The sequence below is a fragment of the Arvicanthis niloticus genome, chromosome 13, assembly GCF_011762505.2.
Source record: "Arvicanthis niloticus isolate mArvNil1 chromosome 13, mArvNil1.pat.X, whole genome shotgun sequence".
NCBI classification, from domain to species: domain Eukaryota; kingdom Metazoa; phylum Chordata; class Mammalia; order Rodentia; family Muridae; genus Arvicanthis; species Arvicanthis niloticus.
This window is the reverse complement of record NC_047670.1, coordinates 44,483,824-44,509,853: the sequence shown is the minus strand read 5'-3', so window position 1 is coordinate 44,509,853 and position 26,030 is coordinate 44,483,824. Positions and strand designations below refer to the sequence as shown.

Sequence of the window (26,030 nt, the reverse complement as noted above, 5' to 3'; positions counted from 1 at the left end):
CAAGGTGGCTCTGTTTTGTTTCTAGCACATGGGCCGCTCCTTGTCATGTCCTTAAAGGAACTGTCTAAACTTGGGAAAGTCAATCTAGACTTGACAGAAACCTTTATGTAGTTCAATTCTGTATATATTTGTCAAATTTGTATTATGAACTACACAGTGTTCCCCAGCACAGAGTAATTATTCCCTTCCTGAGCCAATTAACACAGTGATTAAAACAAGGAACAGATGTGTCCTAACTACTTTTTTTTTCTCCCAAGGATCCTGGAACCCCACGAGTGACAGTATCTTCCTACCTCCCAGCCAGAGATACCAATTCAGCTCCACCAAAATAAGTCATCAGAAGAGTTCCCAGTGTCTGCAGCCCTCTGATCCCAGCACCTGACCAAATCCTTCCACACCCCCGGGACTACCCCCATTTCAGTGCTGGTCTGTGCATCCTTAGGGGATCTCCTACCACCAACTTCAGCCACACTTGTATTTAAGAAAAACTACACACACACACACACACACACACACACACACACACACACACTTCACCACCACCACAGATGGTATTGTGGTTTCAGGCTAATTGCAGCATATTTATCTGATAAGTAATTCTCATTACACACTCGTCAAACGATTATGGAAACAAGTGGTGGCTCCAGCCTTGTGCCTGTCAGGTCTGGGGGAAAAAAAAAAAAAAAAAAAAAAAAAAAAAAAAAGGAAAAAAAATAAAGAGAGGAAAATTGCTAAGCCAAGAGTGGTCTTGGGACCAGGAGGCAGAATGTAAAAAGGAAAGAGCACTTTCAGGCAATTAACAAGGATGGCTCGGGCCCATCGGACTGTGCTGTCTCAGGGAACTTGTTTCCTCTTATGTTCTCAAGCCCTAACTCCTGGCCTCAGATGGAAGAGCTAAAGTCACTCACTGCCTGACCCTGAAGACCAGACCCTTCCGAGTCTCAGCTCAAACGACAGCAAAGCAGTGGGCCGCAATATCTGCACAGCTCCTCTGGCTTACAGAATGATAGTGCATACAGAACCTTTCCCACAGTGGGCTTTCAGTCAAAGTCATAAACTCCTGAGCCATTTACTCCCAGAATGCTCACTGCTTCTCTGCTTTGTTGGCTGGGAAAGTCCATGAGCTCAAAAAACAGGCTTCCACAAGAGCACAGCATCCTTTCAACTTAGGTTGATTAAAGGAAATCAATAAAAATCAAAGCTGAGGTCTGGGGACACCCAGAGATCAGAAGGCCAGAGTAACCAGTGATTGACAAGGAGGTGGGAGGTGGGACAGCAGAAGGTCACATACTTTATAAAAGTGTACTAAGTATTATCATAGTTTTGTATGTGGTATGCATGTGTGGACATGTTAGAGCAGAGCTTTTTAGTTAGCCCGGCTAGCCAGTGATCTAGAGACCTAGCTATCTTCACTTCTCCAGTGTTGGGATTATAGATATGGGACACCACACCTAGATTTTTAGGGGTGATAGGAATCCAGAATCAGGTGCTCATGCTTTCCTGGAAATCACTTTATTGATTGAGTCATGCTTAGGGCTCCTAACATTATTTTATATAGAGAAACTAGTAAACTTTATGGGTCAATATAAGACACAGTAAAGAACATATCTGGATAGCCTTTGCAATTGGTAGGGCAAAGACTAAAACAATATAATAGATTCTATTTATTTGTTTACTTTGCATTTGAGAAAGTACTTTGTGAACCTGGACAGCACTCTCAGGGGCTAATGAAGAGTAACTATTGGTTCTAATGTCCATGTGTTCATTTATTCATTCATCTACCAGCAACCATTCTGGATACCTATGAAGACCATTCTGTAAGAGCCAAGGCCATGACGAAAGAATCTGAGAACCCACTCAACAGGAGGCTGCATCATCCACACACAAGAGGACTATATGAGCAGAGATTGTCCACTGTTGAAGGTGAAGCATAGTACTAGAGACTCTATATCCAGCACAGGTGGAAATCACATGAAACACATGGTGTGATTGGCTAGCTTCCTGGAGCATCTTTGAACACATGGTGTCTCAACTGCATTTTGGCTTTGGTGCTACGGGTGTAAGTTAGAAATCTTGTGAGAACTGAGAACTTATTGCCACTGTTACCCCTTACTGGACTACACTTGACACTGTAAGTGCGAGACAACTAATGACAGACAGGAGGACCCAGATCCTGCCTGAGTGGCTTTATTGACATCTAGTGATGAAGAGAGACTGACCACAAGGGACAACCCACATGTCTCATAACAGACTTCAACCTTGAAGAACCAGTGATGCTATTTAGATTTTTCCTATTACTTTTATCTTAATATTTTCCATCCCACCTTAGTCTAAAAAGGACCAGAGACATCCAACTCTGCCTAGCAATGAAGCACTGCAACAAACTAGATGAGAGCTGAGCTTGAGATACCACTATCAAAAAAAATTAGCAAGCTCACAATTTTATATGGACCCCTCTACAAATCACCTCTATATCTTAATCCATACCACAACCTTCTCCAAGAACCATGACACTAAGCTTAGAAGCCCTTTTTACTCCCCCCTTTTCCCTCTTCTGTTCATACATTTTCTCTGTTCCAATCACAATCTCTGCCTGTATTCTGGAAGGCCTGTCTGGCTAGATGTCTTTAGGATCATAATGTTTGTCCTAGGCTTCATGTTTATTTTTGGTATTGTGGCTTCCTTTCCACATCTGAGTGTTTCTCCAGGCAGGTATTTATCCTCTTATCCAAAGGAAGATTTTAGTCAACACCAGGATGTGTGAGCTTTATAAATGGATTGATCCCTTGAGAATGTGCTTATTAATTTATTCACTCATTAACAATTTTTAATGCTAATGTTATTATTTTCCAGATTGGTGCTGAGGGTTTCAAAAAATAAGTCTTGTTAAAAATTAGGGCATCAAAGTTCCTGAACATGCAAACACATCTCAGTGAGGGTAAGAAAGGCACATTAGGAACCAGAGTCTAGGCAATTCTAAACTTTCAGAGTATCCATAGGTGTCTTCATTAACTCACCCAATGATTGAGTTACCGCCTTGATTGAAGTCCTAGAGAAGAAAGCAACACCTGATCTTTGGAAAGGTTAAATGTGTGTCCTAGGAACAACAGTTATTTATACATAAACAGAGATTGGAATTCAATGTGAGTCTTTAGAACCTCATTCCTGTGCTATTTATTTTCTCATTAGAGGGGACAAATGAGGTTAGAAAGTCAAGGGCCACCCAAGAGTTAGCAGCAACCCCTGTTGTTTGAAATGGGCAGAGCCACAAAGGCATTAAAGTGAACATCTTTTCTTTGGGACCCTTGCTTTTGAATTAGGCAGAGTTCAAAGTAAACTGATTCTTGGAATCCTCTGACAGTTTCTCAGCCTTGTGTATTGATCTGACTGACAAGTCCCTGGAGCCCTTTGTTTCCCAGGGGCTCAAGCCCTTGTTCTGAGCACATCAATAAACCATGAAGCTTTACAATCAGCAAGTCCCACACAGAACAGGAGAAGCATAGATACTGGCAGACCAGGAAAAAGAAGAAAATAGGCAGAGGGTCCTGAGGACGGTGTGGGTGCTGGTACCACTCACAAGGGACTGGATCCCAGTGAGGCAGTTCTTCCTCCTTACATCTGTCACTGGGAAGTAACACTTTGTAAAACTTATTCTCAGCTTCTTGGATTCCTGGTGACCAGATGCAAAGGGTGCTAATGTCTAGCTGTCGTATTTAAGAAGGGGCCCTCCCCATTTGTGGACCTTAGTAACGTCAACCATCCAAGATGACTTTTGAGTTGTGTTCTCTGCTCTTGGCTTCTTCCTATAGCCTCATGTAAGTATAGCCTCCAAACTCTTCTCTGTGTGCCCTCCTAACACTAGCCTGCCCTTGCTGCATTCAAAGCCTGAACCATGGGTCGTTTGGGTCTGGGAGGTCTGATAAGGAAACAGAGAAGAAATGTTCAAGATACTCAAACCAACTCTCCAGAACTCACCTCATTTTCTAATTTTTTTCAACATCCTTGTTCTTAGCCTGAAGACAAAAATAGTGTCAATTATAATTAGGGTTAGGCAGTAAGTCCTGGACTTTTTATGCACTAGAATTGTACTGGGTCTCACACCTGAGTCTGTAGGTTCCTGACTCAGAGATCACAAAGCTAACTTTTACTGCATTCATCCAATGATGATAAATGGAAAGAATGGCATTGCATAGAGCTTAGCCTCCTCTCAAGAGCACACCCAACCCCCTCTTGCCTCTCCTTTTAGACAATTCAGAAAGGGATCCCAAGTCCAGAGAGCAAGCCTGTGCAAATGCTTTTCCCACATCAGCGCACAGTGCCTGGTATGGTCTATTGTCTATGCAAGGTGGCAGTGCTTGCAGGTCAGATCCTGCACGGTTAATAGATTTGCAGCTTTGATATCTACAGTCAGAGAAGCTATCAGACATGCCTGGCAGAGGCTGTGGCACAGTAATTGCATTGCATTTGTTTTTAGGCTTTGCTCCCTCAATATCAATGTGAGGGGTAATTTTCCTTTGTGTGTTTATTTTTGAGATTACTAATCACAGCATTTCCCCTTCCCTCTCCTCCCTCCAACCCCATGCCTCATATATCATTTTTCACTCTCCCTTCAAATTCATGGCTTTTTAAATAAATTGTTATTGCATGCATATATGTACTTGAAAAAATATATATGTATGTATGTTTCAAATAATAACCTGTTGAGTCCATATAATGTTGTTTGTATATATGTTTTTACGGCTAGGTGTTTGGCACTAAACAACCAATATGCTCTTCCCTGGGAAGGACCACTTCTCTGACTACCAGCTTTCCCCAGTTGCCTACAGGTCTTTGGGAGGCCTTATGAGTTTATCCCCATCCAGGTTGGTATGTTCAACCTTGTCTAGCTCATGTTTGCACGGTCCTATTGGTGACAATGAATAATCTTGATTGTCAATTTGATGGAATCTGAAATGAACTAAGAAGCATGCCTCTGGGACTGTCTCAGAGGGCATCTCTATGGAGGATTAACTGAAAGAAGGTCCTTCTCCAAAGTAGGTGTTGGTCAGAGAAAAAGGTGACACCCAACAGACTGGATGTTTGGAGCGTTATTCAACCCTCCCATCTACACTGACAGGTAAGAACAGCAAGTTTGTTTCCAGTAGAGGAAATGAGAGCTGCAGGCTGGGGTGACGCCTCACTGGATCACCTCATTCAGAAGGTAATTCAGGGTGGCTTTCCTAGGACCAGACCTGGACAGGAACAAGAGTAGAGTGATGCCTTAGGAAGTTTCTTGAGAGAAACCTCATACATAGGGAAATAGGACAAAAGGACAGAGAGAAGAAAAAAAAATGCTTAAGGAGCAGCTTCAGGCCAAATCCCAAGGAAAGGAGCTGGAGGAGGCCCAGTCCACAGGGAAGTTCTAGAACTTTGCATACCATGGACAAACACAATTCACTTGCTCTCAGTATTCCTTCTTTGACTAAGGGTTACACCTGACCTGGCAAAGGCAGATCCTCACTATTTGGGGCTCTCTCTGATAGCATCTCACCAGCAGAGTCAGGAAGAAGTATGCAGAAGGTTGGGGGAGGGGTGTTAAGAGTAAGGTTGCATATAGAGAGCTAGTATGTGCTAGATAACAAAGGGATTAGATCTAAGGCTGTGAGCTATCTCCACAGCGCCAAGAGGATCTATTAGAGGTGCATGAATAAACAAAGCCTCCACAGAGGAGGTGACATTTATTTAAGAGAAGGAGCGAATAGCAGTGGAAGCTGGCATGGGATTGTACAGAAACCACCACAGAGCGCAAGAGGTTAGAAACGGATACTAGTCCGTTCCTAGTTAGCCTTCCTGTTTCTGTACAGGTAAGAGGGAGGGAAAGTGATTCAAACTGGCTGAGCAGCTTGCCCAGGGCCACACAATTCTTGAGGCCACAGGGAGCTCAATGTCAGTTAATTCTAACATGCATGGTCAGGTGAGGAGTAAAGCACGAAAGAAAGACTCCTTTGTCGGCAGGACACTGAAGAGCTAGAGAGATGGTTCAGGAAGGGCAGTGAAAGAAATAAAGTCCCGGATCTCTGCCTGCCAAACACCCCACCCCCCATACTCGCATGTTATTTCTTAGAACAGAAGAGCCTCTCAAGTGCATGGATACGACTGAACAGACACAGTTATAAATAAAGTGACAGATACCATGGCAACAGGGGAAGCAAAATGAAATGCATCATCTTATTGTAAAGGGCAAAACCTACTCTATATATACAGCAGCGAGCGTCTCCGTCCTCCTTCCAGCCCTTTTTTGCACAAACACTTCAGACTTCACATGAAGAAGGTCTGCCTCCTCAGCAGCAGTGATTCAGCCCCATAATGTATACGTATTTTTGTACATGTCTCTGGCTCTCTGTGTGCTCATGTGTTCAGTTATATAAAATGTGGCTAGGTCTCTGTCTATGGAGACGTATACCGGGATAAATACAAACATAACGGTAAAATAGTAAAATGGATGGATGGAGGATCTGTGGCAGATTATAATTTTCAAAGGTGGCCACAGTGATATTTCATATCTGCTTCCCTACAGGGAGACCTTGATGCTCTCGTCCTTGCTCAGAGAGTCTGGAAACATTCCTGATTGCCTCATCCAAGTATGTGGTCAATGTGGTGTTACGTGGCTTATATGGTTCCGTTAAATACTACACATCTTCCTCTGGTTCTTCTTGAGATGTTCACTCTATGGAAACCAGTCCTTATGCAGAGAGGCTAGTGGCTCTGGGTCTACCTCTCACTTCCTACCCTGGGATGACTACAAGCTCTAACCCAGAGTATGGGCTAAGGTCAGCCCTACAGCCACCATGCTGGAGATGTGAGCAAAGCATTCTAGATGTTTCAGTAGAAAGCTTCCCCAAAAGACTCCAGAGGATGCCTCGGAGAACAGAGGGTGAACCATATACTGCTCAAATTTGCAACCCACCAAATTCATGAGTTGTAATAAATGGTTGTTTCTTGAAGCCACTAAATTTAGGGAAATTACTTATACTGCACTAGATAATGGAAATACTTGAGCAAATATCAAAGCAGATCCCGTTTTCACCTGCCCAGCATGTACCCCACTCTAGACTGAGGGTGCATATCTATCACCTCATTTAGCAGCCCAGTCTACAACATCTGGAAAAAATAAGTTTGTTTTCAGATGAGAAAATTGAAATTGATGGCTGGGGCGATGGTTCATTAGTTAAGGCCCTGGACACCTAAGCATGAGGCCCAGAGTTCAGATCCCCAGAACCCACATGAATACCAGGTTGGTATGGCTACCTTTAATCCCAGCCTTGGAAGGTTATATAGCAAGCTAGATATTGACACTATCCATATGAGGGAACTCCGGGTTTGACAGAGACACTCAGCCTCAATGAACCAAAGGGGCAGAGTAGTGTAGATGCAGACATGAACCTTGGGCCTGCTCATGGGTACTCACACATGAACACATACAATCCCATATGTGGACCCATACAACACATACATGCCAACCACACAGATAAAAATGGAAAAAAGAAAAAAAATTAAATAAAAACTAAAGGTGGGAGTTGAAATGGCTCCAAAACATGTCCAAGGTGACAGAGCTGAGAGTAACATTTGTTTCCCTGGGTTCAGTGTCCCCATCTCACCACAAGCTGTTTACTAAGATCATAAGTTAACCACTAAGATCACAAGCAGATGCTACAATCTGATTGCTGCGCCCTCTTGGCTTTCCCCTACCTAGCTTCTTCCTCCCCTTTCTCTTTCCTGTCTTTATTTTTCATAGAAACGGATGCTACTATGTGCACTCTCCTGGAACTTGCCAGTGTCCACTAACAGATTCCTAAGCTAATTCACACAGATCTGTGTTACTGTTATAAATGGCACACTGTAGCATAGTGGATAGATTTACTCTAATGCATTAACCAGTCCTCCTGAGGGTGGATATTTGGGTCGTTTAAATCATTATTTTTCACTCCTACAAATAATGTTTTAGGAAACGACCTTGCACGTGCCTCTCCACGGCCCAGTATAATTATTTTCCTAGAGCCGCTTGCTTGCTGCATATCAATAAATTGAGCTCTGTGGAGGTTTTGCTCGGATTCTTCTGACTGTATACTGACTTGTGTTCAGTCACAGCCTTCACAACATGGGGAGTTCTCCACTGACTTTTATTTCTGACAATGGAGTTCTTTCCATGTTTGTTGAAGTCTGATGAAAGTTGGTTTGGTGGTAAGAATGTAGTTTCCTTACCTCTAAAAACTGATAAAAGCACGCTTTTAAAAACGTGCTTGAATAGAGAGGTTGGAGGTATGAATCTCAATGTTTGATTGTACTGGGATTGAGCCTATAGTGATACCATAGATAGGTCATGTGACTTGCCTAAGCCAGTTCCTTTATCTCTGAAATAGACATAAAGACTGTGTTTTCTCTTAGGATTCATATCAGATAGTGCAAGCTAAACCTGCGGCCCTGAGCAGGGCATATCACTAAATTCAGACAATATTATTTTGGGTAAGGAGAACACCTCTCAGTGTATCTGACCACAGAATTTCCAAAGTCCTGGGGAAAAAAAAGCAGAGTGTGGGTGTGAAAGCAGGTGGCCCAAACAACACCAGTCTCATCCCCAGAGATTCACATCCCACAAACTCTTATGTTATCCCTAAGACTCACAGAGCATAATCTGTAGCATCAAGTTACTTAACAACTGTCCTCAAACTTGGGAAAACTTAAAAACATTTTTAATTTTATGATTGTTATCATTTGAAAGTGTGATGTTTTTCATAATGTCTCCATGTGCTTGAGCACTTGCTAAATGGCATGTGACATCTCTAGGGAGCAGTGACTGCTTAGCAGAGGTGAGTCTCTTTGGGCTTGTATTTCATCGATTTTCGGGTTGTAATCCATCTCTGATTCTGATCCCACTCTCTGTTTTGTTTTGATTTTTTTTTTTTTTTTCTGATCCAGGTGCCAAGTTAGCATTAGCTCCGAGACAGAAAACCTCCCTACCTGGCTTTCCTAGCCATGATGGACTGAAAGTTTCTGAAACTGTGAGCAAATATAAAGTCTTCCGGGCTTAAATTGCTTCTGATGAGCATTTTCTTGCAGCAAAGAGGAAGTTATCAACATGAATCGAGAAAAGAAAGGATAGGAGAATGAAGATTATCCATGAGAGTATGTCTGGGCTTCTTATATGTAGTCCATTGGACAGAGCTTGGCTGTCCAAACTGCAAGAACAGCATTTGCCTAACAAGCCTCAACCCCTTTTCAGAGTATCAAGTCCCACACCTCTGCCTCATGTTCCTCAGAAAAAAAATCTATCTGCCTACCTGGGAAGGAAAAGCAAGTGTGGAGAGCAGCAAGCAATGAAACCTTGAGCACAGGAAGGAAGAAAGAGAGAGACAGAGACAGAGACAGAGAGACAGAGACAGACAAAGACACAGACACAGAGAGAGAAAGACACAGAAAAATGCAGAGAAACAGAGAGAGACATAGTGACACAGAGACAGAGAGACACTGAGGTAGACACAGACACAGAGACAGAGACAGAGAAACAGATTTGTTTTATTCACCCTTGGGATATTTTGTTGTTGTTTTGTTTTTGAATCAACTGGACTTGTCAGCTAGAAATAAAGCACTTACTTCTCAGACACTAGAAATGCCACAGGTCACCCAAATACTGTTACTTTTTCCCTACAGGGACTCTTGCTGGAAGGTTAACCTTTGCTACAGAAGACTCCAGTGTAAGTTTTTCTGAACCCTAGACTAAGGAAGCTACTCCTTATTATTCAATCCAGAATCCTCAGTAAGCTCAGCTTGTTGTTCAATAGAATCTCTAGATGCTTCACACTGGGATTAAATGTCACACACACACACACACACACAACCTTAAAGGATGACCCCCCTTAGTATCAGCCTTGCTGGACTTGCTCCTAGGTGGATAGCATTAGGCTGGTATGGGCACAGCTTCTTCAAGAACTGCTTGGTTATTGAAACCCAACTGTTATCTTACCACACTAACTGTAATAAGAGCTAACAAAAGGACTGTATCACGGGGCTAAAGTCAACTCATCTTCCAACCACCACATCATGACTTTAGTATGTTCCTACAGTCTGATCTCTAACTCCAGTGAGATAGTCACTGCCATCAAAGAATACAGGAGGATATTAGGGCACTTTTCTGAAGACAACCAATACGTGTTGCAATTCACAGGTGGGCTATCACAGGTGACAGATTCATTGGCTGAGAGTGAGGAATACATGTGTCAGGTAGATTTGTTTCCATGTGAACTATACCTCCCTGTGTATCCTGCCTCTGTTCTTTGATGGTAGCTGTTGGGAAACTTCTGTCTGATTGATAAAATGCATGACCAAAAGCAAGTTTAAAAAAAAAAAAAAAGACTTTATTTTGTTATGTGATTCCAGAGGGATGGCTAGAATTCATCATGTCAAGCAAGATATGGCAACATGTAGGCCTAGAGACAGAAGCAGGAAGTTACATCCACATACAGGAAGCAGCAAAATAGAGAACAGGAAGTAGGATGAGGCTACAAACCTTCAAATCTTACCCCAGGAAAGTACTTCTTCCAACAATGTTCCACTTTCTAAAGGTTCTATAATTTCCCTCCAAACAGCCTGACATGAACCTATGGGGGACATTTGCCATTCAAACCATCATATGTACATACTTAATGTCCATACTGACTGTCATTTCGAAGGTGACTCTGGTTCTCCTGTCACCTTAAGCAAGAATGCTTGTCGTCCAGCAAAGCCTACCACCTGTTTGAGATACAGGGCATCTGTTCTTCCATGTCTCTCACTATGACTTCATACTGGCATCTGTCTCTCACTAAGAAGGATCCTTAGCCTAGTATTTGACTTCTGAAATGGCAGACCTAACGTCTCATGAGCTATGATGTCGCTTTGGAGGTCTGACCTTGGAACTTTACTTCCCTTTAGTTCTAGTTTTATAACTGTTCAAGATTTAGAAGTGTCACCTTGGTAACAGCTAAATATGTTTTCCTCCTCCCTGTGGGGGAACATATACATTTAATGGTCCAATGTTTCCTAATTTCTAAACTTATCACTAACACTCTTTTGATGGAACTTCTCATATCATTAGTTTTCTTCTTCAACATTCTTTTCCTTTTATACCCTCTTGGCATAATCTTTTTTTTTTTTTTTTTTTTTTTTTTTTTTTTTTTTTTTTTAATTCTTCTGACTCATTTTTACTGGTAAGAGAACTTTATTTTCAAGATTGTTCTAGATTTTAACTAGTGAGTTCAAGGCAGTAAAACAGAAGACATAGGGCTTCCATAACCATCCACAGTTCAAGCTAATCTCAGACATGTGTCTGTCTGACCATAACGCACACAAAGAAATTGTTTTCTCACAGGGCAATGCTGACATGCTTTGACATCATCTTTAGGGTTCTTCTACAATAACCATGCTTTACCTTGATCACAACTCCATAACTTGGATGTGCATTTTATTTGTTACTGCCACCCTTTTCTGGTTAACCATTTGGCTAAATTATCTTAGAGTCTAAGAAGGGGTTATTGAGTTGCCAAAAATTAGTGGGTCTCCCTGTAGTTTTGAGCATAAACATCATAAGTCTTTTCTGATCCAAGACTATCTTCCAGAGCATCACTGTGGTCTGCTTGCTCAGCCCCTGAATCTTACTCTGTAAGAGACATGTTTTGTTCTTGCTATTTTCCGTGATTTCTGCTCCACTTGATCCACCATCACAAATATTAGGCTCAAATATATGTTTGTTATCTCTGCACATCTTTTTTTCTTATCCTCTAGGAATTAACTGTTACCTCAAATGGATCTAGATCACAACCCCTGGCAAAAGGCACCCACCTTTTTCTAAGGCTTCATTATCCTGATTTCTTCTATTTCTATTTCTTGGTTTGATATCAAAGATGAGACTTTTAAAATCAACTAATTGAATTCACCTTTTCTAGGATTTTAGACAAAATTAGATACATCATTACTACTTACTTTCTAACTCAACTTGAGAAATTGACATTAAACCTATGCCGTAGAAAACTATAATCTTTCAGATGATCATGGAAATTATCTTTATCTCTGACTCTGTCTCTGTTTCTACCTCTATCTATATCTATCATCCATCTATCATTCATCTATCATCTATCTATCTATCTATCTATCTATCACTATCATCATCTATCTATTTATCTATCATCTATCTATCTGTCTATCATCTATCAATCTAGTTATACATCTATCATCTAGCTAGCTAGTTATTATCTATCATATATAAATCATGTATTTACCTATTTATTTTCTATCATTATATATCACTTTCTATCTTTCTCTGTCCTTTTCCATCCTTTTTTCATGAGCACCACTGGTGAGTGGGTGCAACAAAATCTGTGTCTCTTAAATATAAACCATAGCTTAGGATAAGGTATCAGTGTTAAGGGTGAATGACTAGTCTATGGATGTACATCAACCTGGTCCTTTTCACTAACATTTTTGCTTCAATGCCCAACCTTTATACATTTAGTACATCTGCAGCTCATGTGGAATTTAGTCATTCTTCCAATTTAAAGTTTTGGCTTACAATCCTTACTGAGAAACACAGTAAAGGAAGCAAAATGATTATTCCTCCTACCACTGTCTTAAAAGCCCATAAATGGAAGCAATGACTGCATTGAGGCAGACCTTCCCTTGAAGGGCCTGGAAGATCTCCATCTGAACTGATACTTGCCTAAAGTCAGAATCACCAAGACCCCAGACTTGAATCACTAGTCACCTATGGCTGGTATTCTTTAGTAATTGTTCATACAGCCACAGCAAAACATGCTAGAAATCCCAGAAGGGAGTTCATTTTCTGAAGCACAGAAGCCTTCCACCAAGGCCATGCCAGAAACTGACTATGAACAACTTTGTGCTACAAGTGACCACATCTGAAGGTTCCTGATAAACTTTTTCATGTATGAGAGTTTAAAGTAGGACATTAAGTATCTTTGGGCTTCCTTGAGGTTTTGAATAAACCAATCAGCAGCACACAAGAGACAGGTGAAAATTAACATATCAGCCCATATGTCAGCTGACTATAGGGAAGGGAATAATATGTAGCTTCAATGTGCTTTCTTCTTCCCTCCAGACCTACCACAATAAACTTGGCCAGTGATACCTCTAGGCTTCCTTCACCAAGGGAAGAGTTTTCTATTCCTCCAAATCTGTAATGTGAAAGCAGAAATTCAGGACAAATGAAGTCCCCAGCTCACTCATCAGAACTTTGCCTGTCTTCAGTCCCCCAGTTCTCTGTAAGGACCTAGAACTGGAGTGGTTCAAAGAAGGTCCAGAAGCAGGAATTCCCAGAATGTAAGTGTTTCTTTAACAGTGGTTCTGGTGCATGGTTATCCTTTCCTCAGTATACTTATTTACACCAGGCTAAAGCACCATGTGCTCGGAGCATGCTGAGTCACCATGAAATGTTCCACTAAACACAAGTATATACAACACTGAGCAAAATGCAAAGGCACACAAGAACTAGGAAGTATCTAAAATTGTTCTGGAGATTTCTTCTTACACTACATCTACAGCATATCTATCTCCTTAGTTCTGCTCGGTCTATCAGAAGGGCCCACACTCCAGCTCCAAAGTATAGGTCCACCTTCAGGAGAGAATCAGAAGAGAAAAGAAGGTAGAGGTAGATAGAAACTCTGCAATAAGGTCCAGGGAGACCTGGAGTGAAGTCTCAGCAGGGTGAGGATGGAGTAGGGTAAGAGTGGAAGAAGGTTTCTAAAATTATGACCTACCTGCTGCACAGAACATACCCTTGGTGACCTGACTAGGCAGAAGAGTGAAATGATTGGACTCCAAAACATCTTGGTTTGATAAATAAGGAAGCAGAGAACTGTGAAAGCAAAGTGTGTTAGTCACTATACACTGTGACTGAGCTGGAATTTGAATCTGTATCTTTTGGTTCCCAGGCTGCTGCTCTCTGGTAGCAGGAGGCTCCTTTTGGACAAACATAACTAAGGCTGGCATAACTCTGTCATCTTCATCTGTCTTCATGCCACAGAGAGGTCTCTAGGTCAGTATTAGACTCCAGCATTGCTTCATAGTTGATATGTGGATCATCCCCTGCCTTAACCTGGAGTGACATGCACTTGTTCATAAAGAGACCAGGCATATATACACAAATACTCCCTCATGTTTAGAGTAGGTAAGAATCCTTCTGGAATAAGTGTGGAAAGGCATAAACAAATGTATGACATATAACATCATCAGGAATGGCAAAAACAAAGTCTGAATTGGATCACAGAAGAACAAAAATCTTAGAACAGAAAGCAAAACCACTTGAGGAAAATGTCATAAAAACAGCATCCTCCTCCAGCTTGCAGCTTCCACTCTTCTTCCTTGTTAGCTCCAGCCAGCTTGTGTCTCAGCTCCACCTGATACTGCTTCCAGACCCTGCTTGCAGTTTTTATTAAGAGACACCACCCTGTTCCTCAGCTTTGAACCATGGAGGCCTCAAGTCTACAGTGTTTTTCTTCCTTTGATGCTTGTGTGACTGAACCACCTGGTCCTTCATGGCCAAGTTTATCCACTGATTCTTTTGAGTGGACTCTCTGCTTCAAAACACTGTTTGTCCTAGAATTGTGCCAGTCTGTACAGGTGCATGGAATCAAAGTATACAGAAATATGAATCCCCAAAAGCCATTAACCCCAAAATTAACTTGTTTGCCATTATCAATGGAGCTATAACATGCTTTTTGAGGACAACATTTGGGAAGTCTATCATTCATACACTGGAATAGTTCAGAGATGAATGTACATTATCTTCATGAGTATCTTCTAGGTTCTCCTCAACCTAGAGAGGAGAGTCCTTTGTGTGCCCACCTATAATTCAGCTAGTGGTTATGAAGACTTTCCTCTTTATGACCCAAAATTGGAGATGATTGATTTTATACTTGAGACTATAAATTCAAACTTAGATAGAACTATTGCTTCTAAAATAGCTAATAGGGGTGATCTTATTTGTGTTAAGTAAATATAAGCATAAAATTTAATGGCACAGGTAGGGTATGGGAGATACCTGGTTTAATGTTTAATATCAATCTGTGTGCCAAGTGTTTAAAATATTTCAAAATCATAGAGGTTGAAAATTGTGTTTCAAAAAAGTTTCCCAGAGTTTATTTCTACCAGTGTCAGACCTTCCAACCCAGTAATCCACTTTTGGAACACTCTCCTAAGTAAGTAGCAATAAACACTCACAAAGATATTTACATACAAAAGAATTAAATTAATGTAGCATTAACATAATAAAAATAGAAATAACTTTAAATTCCAGTAATAGAAATGTTCAGTGGACTATTATACACTCATTATGAGTCAAACTCTCAAGAAGCATTCAATAACAGTGTTTCAACCTCTGCATAAGTTTAGTATGAAGTATTGCATCTATATTTATATAAAAATAACTCAATTTGTTTCTTTAGTGACAATATTTGAGGCTTCATTAAAAAGTTGAGGAAGGAGATAAAGGAATAAATGATCCCATTCATGCAGAGACTTTCTCTGTTTCAATGTAAGGTCATCCTCTGAATCCCCCCATTGTTCTCCAAGAAAGTGCAACTTGGAAAAGCCATCTAAGAATAAATGAAGATCAAGCATCAGACACCTGAGACGAGTACTTGCACCTCATCTAGACATTGGACCAAAGCTGACATATGTTAGTCGTGTTTACTGACTCTCAGAGAATATTGCTACAAAGCACTTTTATCCATACTTATTCCTCAACCAAAATATGCAAATTACCTAAGAGTTCGGTTTTTTGTGTGTGCCTTGTGATATCTATCTTTCATGTTGTATGAAGAAATAGATATTTCTGTCATTCTCCCTGCAGGTATCATTAACACCAGAGTAAACCATGCTTCTAGTTTCTTCCTGGTATCTCCTGGTATCTCATCTTCAGGCTTGACTATGCGAAGGAAGACAAAGATTATAAACTCCACTGTCTCCTCTTCTTCACCTGCCAAGAATATCAAGTAAATGGAATCTAATGAAACTCTAGAGAGAAGGCACCAGGAAATTTCTGGGCAGAGTCAACTAATAGGTGTCTTGGATCTCAGGCTCATGCTAACAGGCACAGGGATCCAAGTTATTTTAAAGAAAAAGGAAAGATTATTAGGGTTATCTATCCTGAGACTGGATAAGGAATATTGAGAAGTAGTAAGATCAGAGGTTTGTGGTAAAGCAAGACTTTGTTTTGATTTCAGCTGTACCACTTATCTACTCTATCATTTTAGATGAGAGCCTGGCTGACCTGTTGCTTGGATTTTATGTTCATGTACATGAAACATCATCTACCTTCCAGTAGCACTCATAGAAGTGATGCTGTGCCTAACAGTACGGAGTGTGCTGGCCAACTCAGTCATTGTTGGACAACTAGGGATCACTTTACTATTACAGTCAATAGAAGGTTTTAGAATAAACTGGACTTGGGTTCAAATCTTTATTATTTTCATTAATTTTATTTCAAGATGTGCAATGTATTCAGGTCTGTTAAACTTTGGTTTTACAGTCCTGACATGGAAGTAAACACTTCTTTCTGTAGTTGCTTTATATGTTAACTGGTCTCAGAAAATGATCAGTATTCACTGTTTTTTATCACTATTTTTTTTTTTGCATTATTCTGATGAGATGCCAAGTGCTGTGCTGTCTTATGGGCACGTATCTTATGAGCACCTGAACTACAATCATTCACTTACATAGGACAGCCTTGCTTTAGTCAGACATAATTTATCCAGAACTGTGTCTTTAAAAGCTTCTTCTCTGTTTATTTGTATTTAAAAAGATTCCATGATAAAGTATAGTGGGGGTGGGGAGGCTTAGACCAGGAAATAGAAAGATGTTTCCAGATAGAGAAACAACATTTTACTTGTTTAGAAGCTCATTCAGTTCAAGCCACAGGCAACACTGTGGCGGGATAAAACATGAGACCCCTTACTTTTCAGCCTGTATTTTTTGAAGCTTTCTGACTTTGTCACCTAAGAAATGAAACTATTTTGCGATAAGAGTGACATACTGAAAGATATCTTACCACACATAAGAACTGCATGAGACTCAGAGAAGAAAGGTTTCAACAGCAGGGGTAGATAATAGCCAACACCAGATTAAGAAGCATTGGTATATTTGTTCTGGAGCATCCATACATAGGAACTGCATTCGCCTCCTGTTTCAGGCTAAGCCATGTGATCAGATTCAGACTCTGTCCTTAATAAGTCCTATACTTAAAGATAGTTACAGGGTAGACTTCAACAGGAGAGACTGCAAGCAAGGCCAAGGTCTATAGCAGGAAAGGTACCTGGAGCATCTTTCATCCCAAAGGAGAGCTCCCAATGGACCACAGAATGTGGTTCTATTACAGTAATGTAGAGAGGGGGCTTAGGAGGCATCCAGAAGATAGTAACTCTCTTCAGTGATTGATGGGGAGGGAGAGATATTTTCCTTGGTACTTTAGCCAGGGGTAATATACCTGTGCTTCTTACATGAACATGGATATAGGATTGTTTCTAGGATAGCATGTTAACTCATGGCAGATTCTATTTGAAATTCTGGTCTTTTTAAAAATTTCCTCTTGTTTCTCAATGTTGCTGTTCCCTTCCAGTAGTTATATATATTCTTTAATCACATTCATATACTTGTAAAAAATACATACCATTTTGAGTGTATGAATTTTAAAAACATAAATAATGTCCTGAAATTCATGTTCTTTTTTATTTTACTATTTTTCTACTCTGGTTTTGACCAACCATGCTATTTTAAGCTTATCAAGTTCAATGCCTTTTCCCATTGCATATAATTTAAAAGTATGTAAGTACTGTATTATATGAATCCATTTCCTTAGTAATAGGCATTTGGTTTGGCTTCAGCTTCCCATTAGCACAAAATTGCTGATCGGTCATGTGGAAAAGGCATGTTGAATTTTGATAAATATTTCAACAGTTTTAAATCATGATTAAATTTTAAAAACAAAAATCTGTTTCTCTATCCTTGCAATGACCAAACCTCAAATTCAATACATTCATGAAATGGGAAAAGCTTATAGGTTATGTCCAGTGGGAAATCCTGTTTAGTGGGGGAACTTTAACTCATCTATTGTCATAACACTCATCTTCACAGCTGACACTTTCTGCTGAACGTGGCTGTAGAATTACTCTCTGGTGGAAAGTCCAGTTCCAACCAGTCCTCTTCTGAGGAGAGCTGCTCTTCTGCCATCTAGGACAAATATTGTATGTTCCATTGCCTCAGAACTTCAAATACTGGAAAAACTAAGCAAGTCTTTCCTCCTTTACCCTATAAACATTTATTCAATAACTACCATGTGTCAGACACTTCTCCAGTGCCGGGGATGCCAGATGAATAGGCATGGTTCTTCCCTGTATAATCTGACATCTGTGTAAACAAAAAGCTACAAAAGTAGACATGTTGACAGACAGAGTGGTACATGATGAATCAGAAGAGAGGCATCAGTTAGGAAAGGAAGTACAAGCACCCTTTTCTCTCCCATGTGATTCAGACTTTTTGGCCAAGCATATCTATGTTTTTCTTGCCCATCATTGTACTAGGGTGCCTGATACAGATGTTGATAAACAGTATAGTATATGTTATTCCTAATTGATACATGATATGAACTCTTGAAAACAATGATGTAGTTACATGTCAAGAGGCCATTTCAAGCTAAAAAAAAGGTCATATTTTAAACTACATTAAATATCTGATACATGGGAATCTGAGGGCAGTTCGAATGCCCTGAGGCTTAAAGCTGGGAAAGACTACAAAGGAACAGATCTATGTTTTATTTTGAGGTGGCTAGATTTTATCCTGTGTACAATGTGCCATTGAAAAAATTTAACCCAGATAGGGAATCGGTCAAATCTGCAGTTTAGAAGTAAGCATGAAGAAAGAATGATGTCTCTGTATTTGGAAACAGGACAAAATGATGTCGGAAGACAACTTAGCGAGGCTTGTAATTGTAGCATCATCAAAAAATATAGAAGGTCTGTCTTAAGATAGAGACAGTGTGAATGGCTGGTTAGACTGAGTGTAAGTGGCTGGCCTCTGAGTTCTTTAACACAGTAGTGGATGTCTACTTGTGGCTGTGAACAGAACAAGGGGGCAAAGATAAAACTTGTCCTCTCATGGAAGTTCTTATCCAGTTTTGTCACTAAATAGTAGAAGTATACTAAGGCCTGTGACAGAATCACCAGGAGCATAAGTCCAATGATCAGTGGAGCCTCTCTATAAGTCATTTTCCTGTTGGAAGTAGAAGATGGGGAAATTATCCCGAAGGAGCAAAACAAAGGGAAGTAAGGCTCTGGCTACAGTTCACAGTAACAAACAGCACATTTCACTCAGAAGTTAAAAAGTCCCCACTATGCTAATAGCACACACTCACAGAGGAGCTGGCGGAAGCTGGAATTTTGTGATTTTACAGGGCAATTCCTAAGGATCTTCCCTGAAGACAGACAAAGGCACCTGGGTTTGTTCTAGCTCTAGCGACAGGAGCTGCCATGGAATGAAGAGAGAAGTCACATGACCAGATTTGCTTCCCAAATACTTTAAGATCTCAAGAGCAGGGTAATCCTAGGAGACAGAAGTGCTCAGTATGACAAGAACAGAAGCTAGAATCATGCTTGAGAGTGTGACTGTATGTGAAAAGATACTTTTGCTACTGTATTCATAGTAGCTGGTAATCAATTTCCCATAGAGAAAAGGAGATGGGAATTAAGGATGAAGACTATTTCGAGCAGAAGTAACTGGATGAGTCCAGTGGCCTCCTTTAAAGAGGCATACAGGAGAAGTCAGAGTCTGTTGAGTAAATACATCCTCCCTCCTTCTTTCTTTCTTCCTCCCTCTCCCATCTCTACTCTCCCCACCTCTTCCTTCCTTCCTTCCTTCCTTCCTTCCTTCCTTCCTCCCTCCCATCCTCTCTCCCTCCCTCTCTCTGTCTCTTTCTCCTCCCCCCTCTCCTCTCTCTCTCTCTCTCTCTCTCTCTCTCTCTCTCTCTCTCCTCTGTGTGTGTGTGTATGTGTGTGTGTGTGTGTGTGTGTGTGTGTGTGTGTGTGTGTGTGTAGTATCTAGTATCAAAGTAATTTTGAATGTAAGACAACCTGAATCAGGAACTGTAAGCTCTTAGGATGATATCATATCTGAACCAATGAAAATAGATTAATCCAGCTAGTCAAAAACAAAAACAAAAACAAAAAACAACCCCAAATGAACCAATAACATAGGAAAGATGGATTGGTTTCACCGGTAAGCCCAGAGAGGATTCTAGACTTCTTGGTCTTGAGCTTGCTCTTAGTCACATCTTTTGGCCTCTTCTTATAGAGAATGGTAATTTTCCTTTCCTAAATACTGGTACCAATATGGGGAAAGAAGAGATGTGTGAATAGAGGATGTAACTTGGTGGGAAATTTGTATTTTTCACAATGTTCTAGGAGATGAGATTGAGAGATTACATCATTTTCTAAGACATAACAGTAATTCTTGCCAGATCCAAGTCTGTAACCAAGCCCAGATGCTCCAGTAGGGTACTGTCCATATCTCTGTTTTCTGCCACGACCCCTTCCTATTGATTTGGGGTTGATGGTAGAAATGCAGGGAAAAGTGGTTCAAAGGGATAGTCATTGGCAAATAGCATGACTAAGGTTCTGGGAAGAAAGTTCTGGAGAAAGTTTGCATCTTGGCTCTACTTCTTGCTTTTTTAGTATGACTCAGTTTTGATGAGAAATAAAGTGTTTTGGCTGCTCCTCAAGAACAGAACCTGTTGTCAATATGGATTAGGGACAACGTGCTCTTATTTGCTCCAAAGCCCTGCTGTCCTCTCTTCCAGCATCCTTACATGCTGCTCAGGAAGGAAAGGCAAACTCAACATGAGTGTGTCAGCTCTGTCCTGTGTCTGCAACAGCAGAGCCACCTGCAGGGGTGCCAGATCTGCCAGCCTGTCACTAGGCAAAAAAATCCTTTTTACAAATGTTGAATGTGTACCTCTTTTCACTTAGAAGCTCTTGCATCATTAATTGAACTTTGGGGAGGCTTGTGATGAATGTGGCCATACCTGAAGTCAGAGGTGTGGTTTGTTATTCTCCAAATTGTGTCACAGTTGAATATCTGCATACAACAGTGTACAGAGGCCAGAACCAAGAAGAAGTTCCACGTAACTTTCATGTTCAGATTTTGAAAATTCTCTCTGTTATCCCTCTCAGAGAGTCAATGCAACAGGCATAGGATGCGGCTTGGCATCAAGGTTTTATGACTCTTTAAACCCTGGTTGAAAAAGGTATCTCTCAAACTTTACTTTTCACTGGAGTCAGCTGGGCTTCATATAAAAGTAAAGCTCCCAATTCAGTGGGCTTAGGGCTAGCCTGGGATTCTTAATTTCTACAAGCTCCTGCATAATGCTGATGTGGGTGATCTGAAGAGCTATCAAGCAGTGAGACTGTAGACTATTGCCAAATCATTGCCTGCTCAGACAATGATTTCAAGTCTCAGTTACAAAACCCGTTGCTCCTCAAAGACCTTATTGACATCTTAGAACATTCTCCTGCCTCTATAGAAAGGACCTTTCTATATCCTTTTTTTCTGCATTTATTTGGACTGACACAAATTTTTACCACAGCTCTGGAGCCCTCTACTCTCAGACTCTATGCATCTCTCCTTTCTTTGGAAGCCCTTGTAGAGTGCACAGAACAATTTGGGAAAGGAAGGAGTATGACTTAGCTGTTTCACTTCTTCACTTTATTTCTCTTCATTGCTATTATGGATATATTACTGAAATTGTCTTTCCTCAATAGAGTGTAAACTCCAAAAGAAGAGGCTTTAAATAAGTGTGTGTGTGTATGTGTGTGTGAATGGTTGTGTGTATGGTATGTATGGTGTGTATGTGCATGTATGTGTATGTAGAGTGTGTATGTGTATGTAGAGTGTGTATGTGTGTGTATGTGTGTGTGTGTGTCTGTGTGTGTGTATGCATAGTAGCTTGGTATACAACAGATGATAAATAATAAATGTTTGTTAAAGGGATATAAGAACAAGGGATAGATAAGGCACCACATGCATATGAGACAATGTCCAATCACAGATGACAAGCTACTTGTCATTCATTGATATGGACAGATGGGATTGGGATGGATGGAGGAATTCAACTGGATGTCAGAGTACAACAGAAATAGGAGATAAGTCAGAATGAAACTTTCTGGGCAACACAGTAGAGTCCATACTAGCTACCTCTTAACAGAGTATGATAGAAGCTCGTTGCTAACGCATTTATTTAGCTTATCCCCCCTTCTATCATCAGACCTTCTCTCCTTCTTTTCTCCTTCTCCTCTCTATACTTCCCCTTCATCATCTTTTTCTTGTCATTCTCACCACCACCACTATCCTCACAACCACCACAATTATCACTGTTACCACCACCATCATCATCACCAACACCATCATCATCTAAAGTGCTGGAGTTCACACCCAGGGCCTTACAAGTACTAGACAAGTGCTCCATCATGAGCATACATCAGCGGTCCTTTTTCATTGATATTGATGGAGTTTTCTAGAGACCATCACTGCCTTGTCTGTGGACACCAGCTACAGACCACCTGATTAACTGGCACTATTGACCTTCTCTATCTACCTATCTGCTGTATTACTTATTATTAAGTATTACTTATCACACTGAGCATTAACTACTGATGAAATGAATTTATGAATGTCCCTTTAGTTTTAGTCAAATTTTTCCAATCTTGAAGTTGCCAAAAACTGCTTTGAACTGTTTCCTCCAGAAAGAACAAGCTGTTTGGCTCAGCATTATCTGATTCAAGCACTATGATTAATCCTGTATCAGTTTGAGGATATGTGCAGATATCTGTGAGCTACAAATTATCCAAAAATTATCTGTTTGTTCTCACAATCAAGTAGAAAATTATGAGAACAAAGTCTTATAAATTGTATACACACACACACACACACACACACACACACACACACACCTTGATACTAGGAGTATTCAGAAGTGCCATAGTAGCCGTGAAGGGCATCCAACCAACCATCTGAGTTATTCCTGTTGATTTCTACCACAAACAATGAATTTCCTGGACAGTGGGTGAAAACAGGGTTATCACAGGCAGACACTGAACTCACGTACAAGTATAACATTCATAAATATGTGAATCTCAAGTGTCCTAGGAAAAGTGAGAGCCAGACTCAAAGATCTTAATTGTCATTGATGCTTTATTATTCTGCAGTTGTGAATGCAGGATGATGAAATTAAGAAAACGAACAAGAAACTTGAAAGTGTTGAAGCAAGGAAAAGCAAGGAAAACCATATGTTACCACTAATGGCTACAGCATCCTAGGGAGCATCATGGAGGCTCTGCAGGTTGCTTGAAAGGGGGTCTTCTTCACATGTGAGCTACTGTGGAATGATGGGATGTTTCAAGACACCCTACTGTGTAGCAGAATTTTGCAGAAAAATGATTGCAAAATCACATTTTTGGTCTAGGTTTTGTCTGTTTTGTTGTTGTTGTTGTTTTACTTCAAACTAAGTAAAAAAAAAACTACTATCTTGACAATCTCTTTTGCATCCTCTGACATCTCTAGTAGATTCTTAAAATGCTAGGTCCTACATTCTACTTTGTAGTGACATTCCTTTAATTCTAGAAATAATGTCAGGAATCAGAACTTGATGGGTACAGCTAATCAACCTGTTTCCATGTTAATGGCTAATTCAAGGATACAGTGAATTTACTGACCCTTAGTGATTTACTGACCCTGAAAGCCACAGTCATCTGAAAGCCAGGTAGCCAAAGACAGAAGAAATAGCTCATGATACCACACAGAGTCCATATTCTGTGAGGTAGGGGTCTTGGCAAGATCTCAGCCCAACTCATTCATTTCACTAATAGGAAAAGCAACTCAGATTGAGATTATGGCTTGTCTAATTCCCTGAGACTTGTAAATGTCACAACTGGCAAAGAAAGGAAGGATTAGTGCCTGTGAGTTTCTTGGCTTCTTCTCCATTGACATGGTGCATGGTACCTATGTATTTCATCACCATAGATAACTGTATTTCTTAGTAAAACGACTTGATGGTTAAGACCCTGTGCCTGAATGGTGGTCCTACATCAAGATTAAATTCTGACTGTTTACTTCATTTATAGTTTTGATCAATCAATTTGAGCCCAAATTTTCTCATCAATTAAGCGGGTATAAAAATAGTGCAAAATGTCTGGTTTTATTAAGAGACCTCTGAATCATTGATGCAATGTCTGATATACATATATACAAAAGAAACTAAAAATAATTGTAGTTAGTAATAGTCTAATACTTTTTCTCTAATTAAATATATTGCCTCTATAATAAGCTCAGTGTTATATATCTATATTCTTATGCTCATTCCATCCATTCATCTCTCCATCCATTTACCCTCCACCTATCAGTCTAGCCATCCATTTATCTATCTGTCCATCCATCCATCCATCCATCCATTCATCCACATGTATATTTTTGTAAATAGTTAATAATAGAACAAAGATTTTTTATTAAGCAGGAGAATATGCTATTGTCTTTATTCAATTGCTACAGACAAACAGCAAATATATTATTAAAAGTCTCTCTCATTGATGAGTGAAAAGTCTAAGTGCCAAGATTAATTGGGAAGAAATACATTCAAGGTCAAAGGCACAAAAAAGCAACTCTTGTTTTTCCTTCTTCATTTCCACCTGAGTCTTGCATAGGCATACATATTCATCTTTATTTACAATAAACCAGGGTCAATCAGAAATGAAATACCTTGCCCATTGCAGAATTCATCTGGGAATTTTTCTGGACAGAATAGGAGGAAAAAAGAAGCAGAAAAAGTAGACAGGATTAACTTTTCAGACACATCCAGTGTAACACTGTTGAGAGATGATATTGTCTAGATGGTTCTACAGAGACCTGCCAAAAATAAGATTGGAGGTAATAGGGCTGGACAGGGCTCATCCCGACAATCACTTCACATTGCTTGCTAGATAAAATGGTTCCCTGAGATGTGCTTTACAGTTATTTGTCCAGATTTCTATGATCTTAACAGATTGCTCCTGGGTAGAAAATAGCTTGCCTTTTCCAAGCCCTGACTTAATTCAGCCTAGTTAATTCCTTCGTAGTCTGTATGAATCCCAGAGGGAAATATAATTATCTAACTATCTCATTTGGTGCCTGGTTTCCCAAAGATGGTCAGGGATACTGTATTTGATGACTTCTAGAGGTGCAGATGCCAGGAGAAAATATTGTACTTCCTATAGGTACTTAGCTTTAGCAAAGCATCAAACCTATTCCAACTGTGTTTCTAACGATTGTCTGTTATATTAGCTCTCCCTTTCTCTGAGAGCTAACAGCCCAGGGATTGGGTTGACATGGAGAAGTACCAGCCAGGATTTGTTGGGGAAACTGGTTTTTACCTTTCAGTGGTTACCAGCGAGGGCTAGCTATCTGACATGATTGCTCTTCCTTATCATTCACCCTCATTTTCAGATTATCAAATAAAAATGTATAGTCTTCTTTTGATATGTAAAAACAAACACATGATCACATGACTATCTTGACTGATGGCTGACGTTGCAAATGAGTTTTGTTCCATGTCCACCAAAGATCAACAATGGCTAAATCCTTCACCTGTCTTTGTTTCTGTCAGATTTTTTTCTATAGTAGAAAGACACAGCACACTTGCAAGTACATACTTGGCATTCATTCCCAGCTATGTCCTGTATTTGCTAGGTGAGCTCTCCAAGTTTGTCAGTATCGTTATTGTCAGTGATGAAATAGGGATCACAAAAGCATCAACCTCATGGGAGTTTGGAAAAGAAAAAAATGAATGACTATTTACAAGGTATTGAAAATAATGCCTGATGCCTAGCAGGTATGCTGTAAACATATGCAACTTAAAAAAAATAAACAAAGCGTTCATGGCTTTAGATATAGAACTCTTTGTACAAGTCTGGGGACCTGAGTCTGGATTC

At 40.2% G+C, this 26,030-nt stretch overlaps 1 protein-coding gene across 2 annotated transcripts in view; it reads right to left on the bottom strand.

The window, feature by feature from the left end:
* Positions 1-26,030, bottom strand: part of Khdrbs3 (KH RNA binding domain containing, signal transduction associated 3) — a 414,163-nt gene that overhangs the window by 272,286 nt on the left and 115,847 nt on the right. The window lies entirely within an intron of this gene.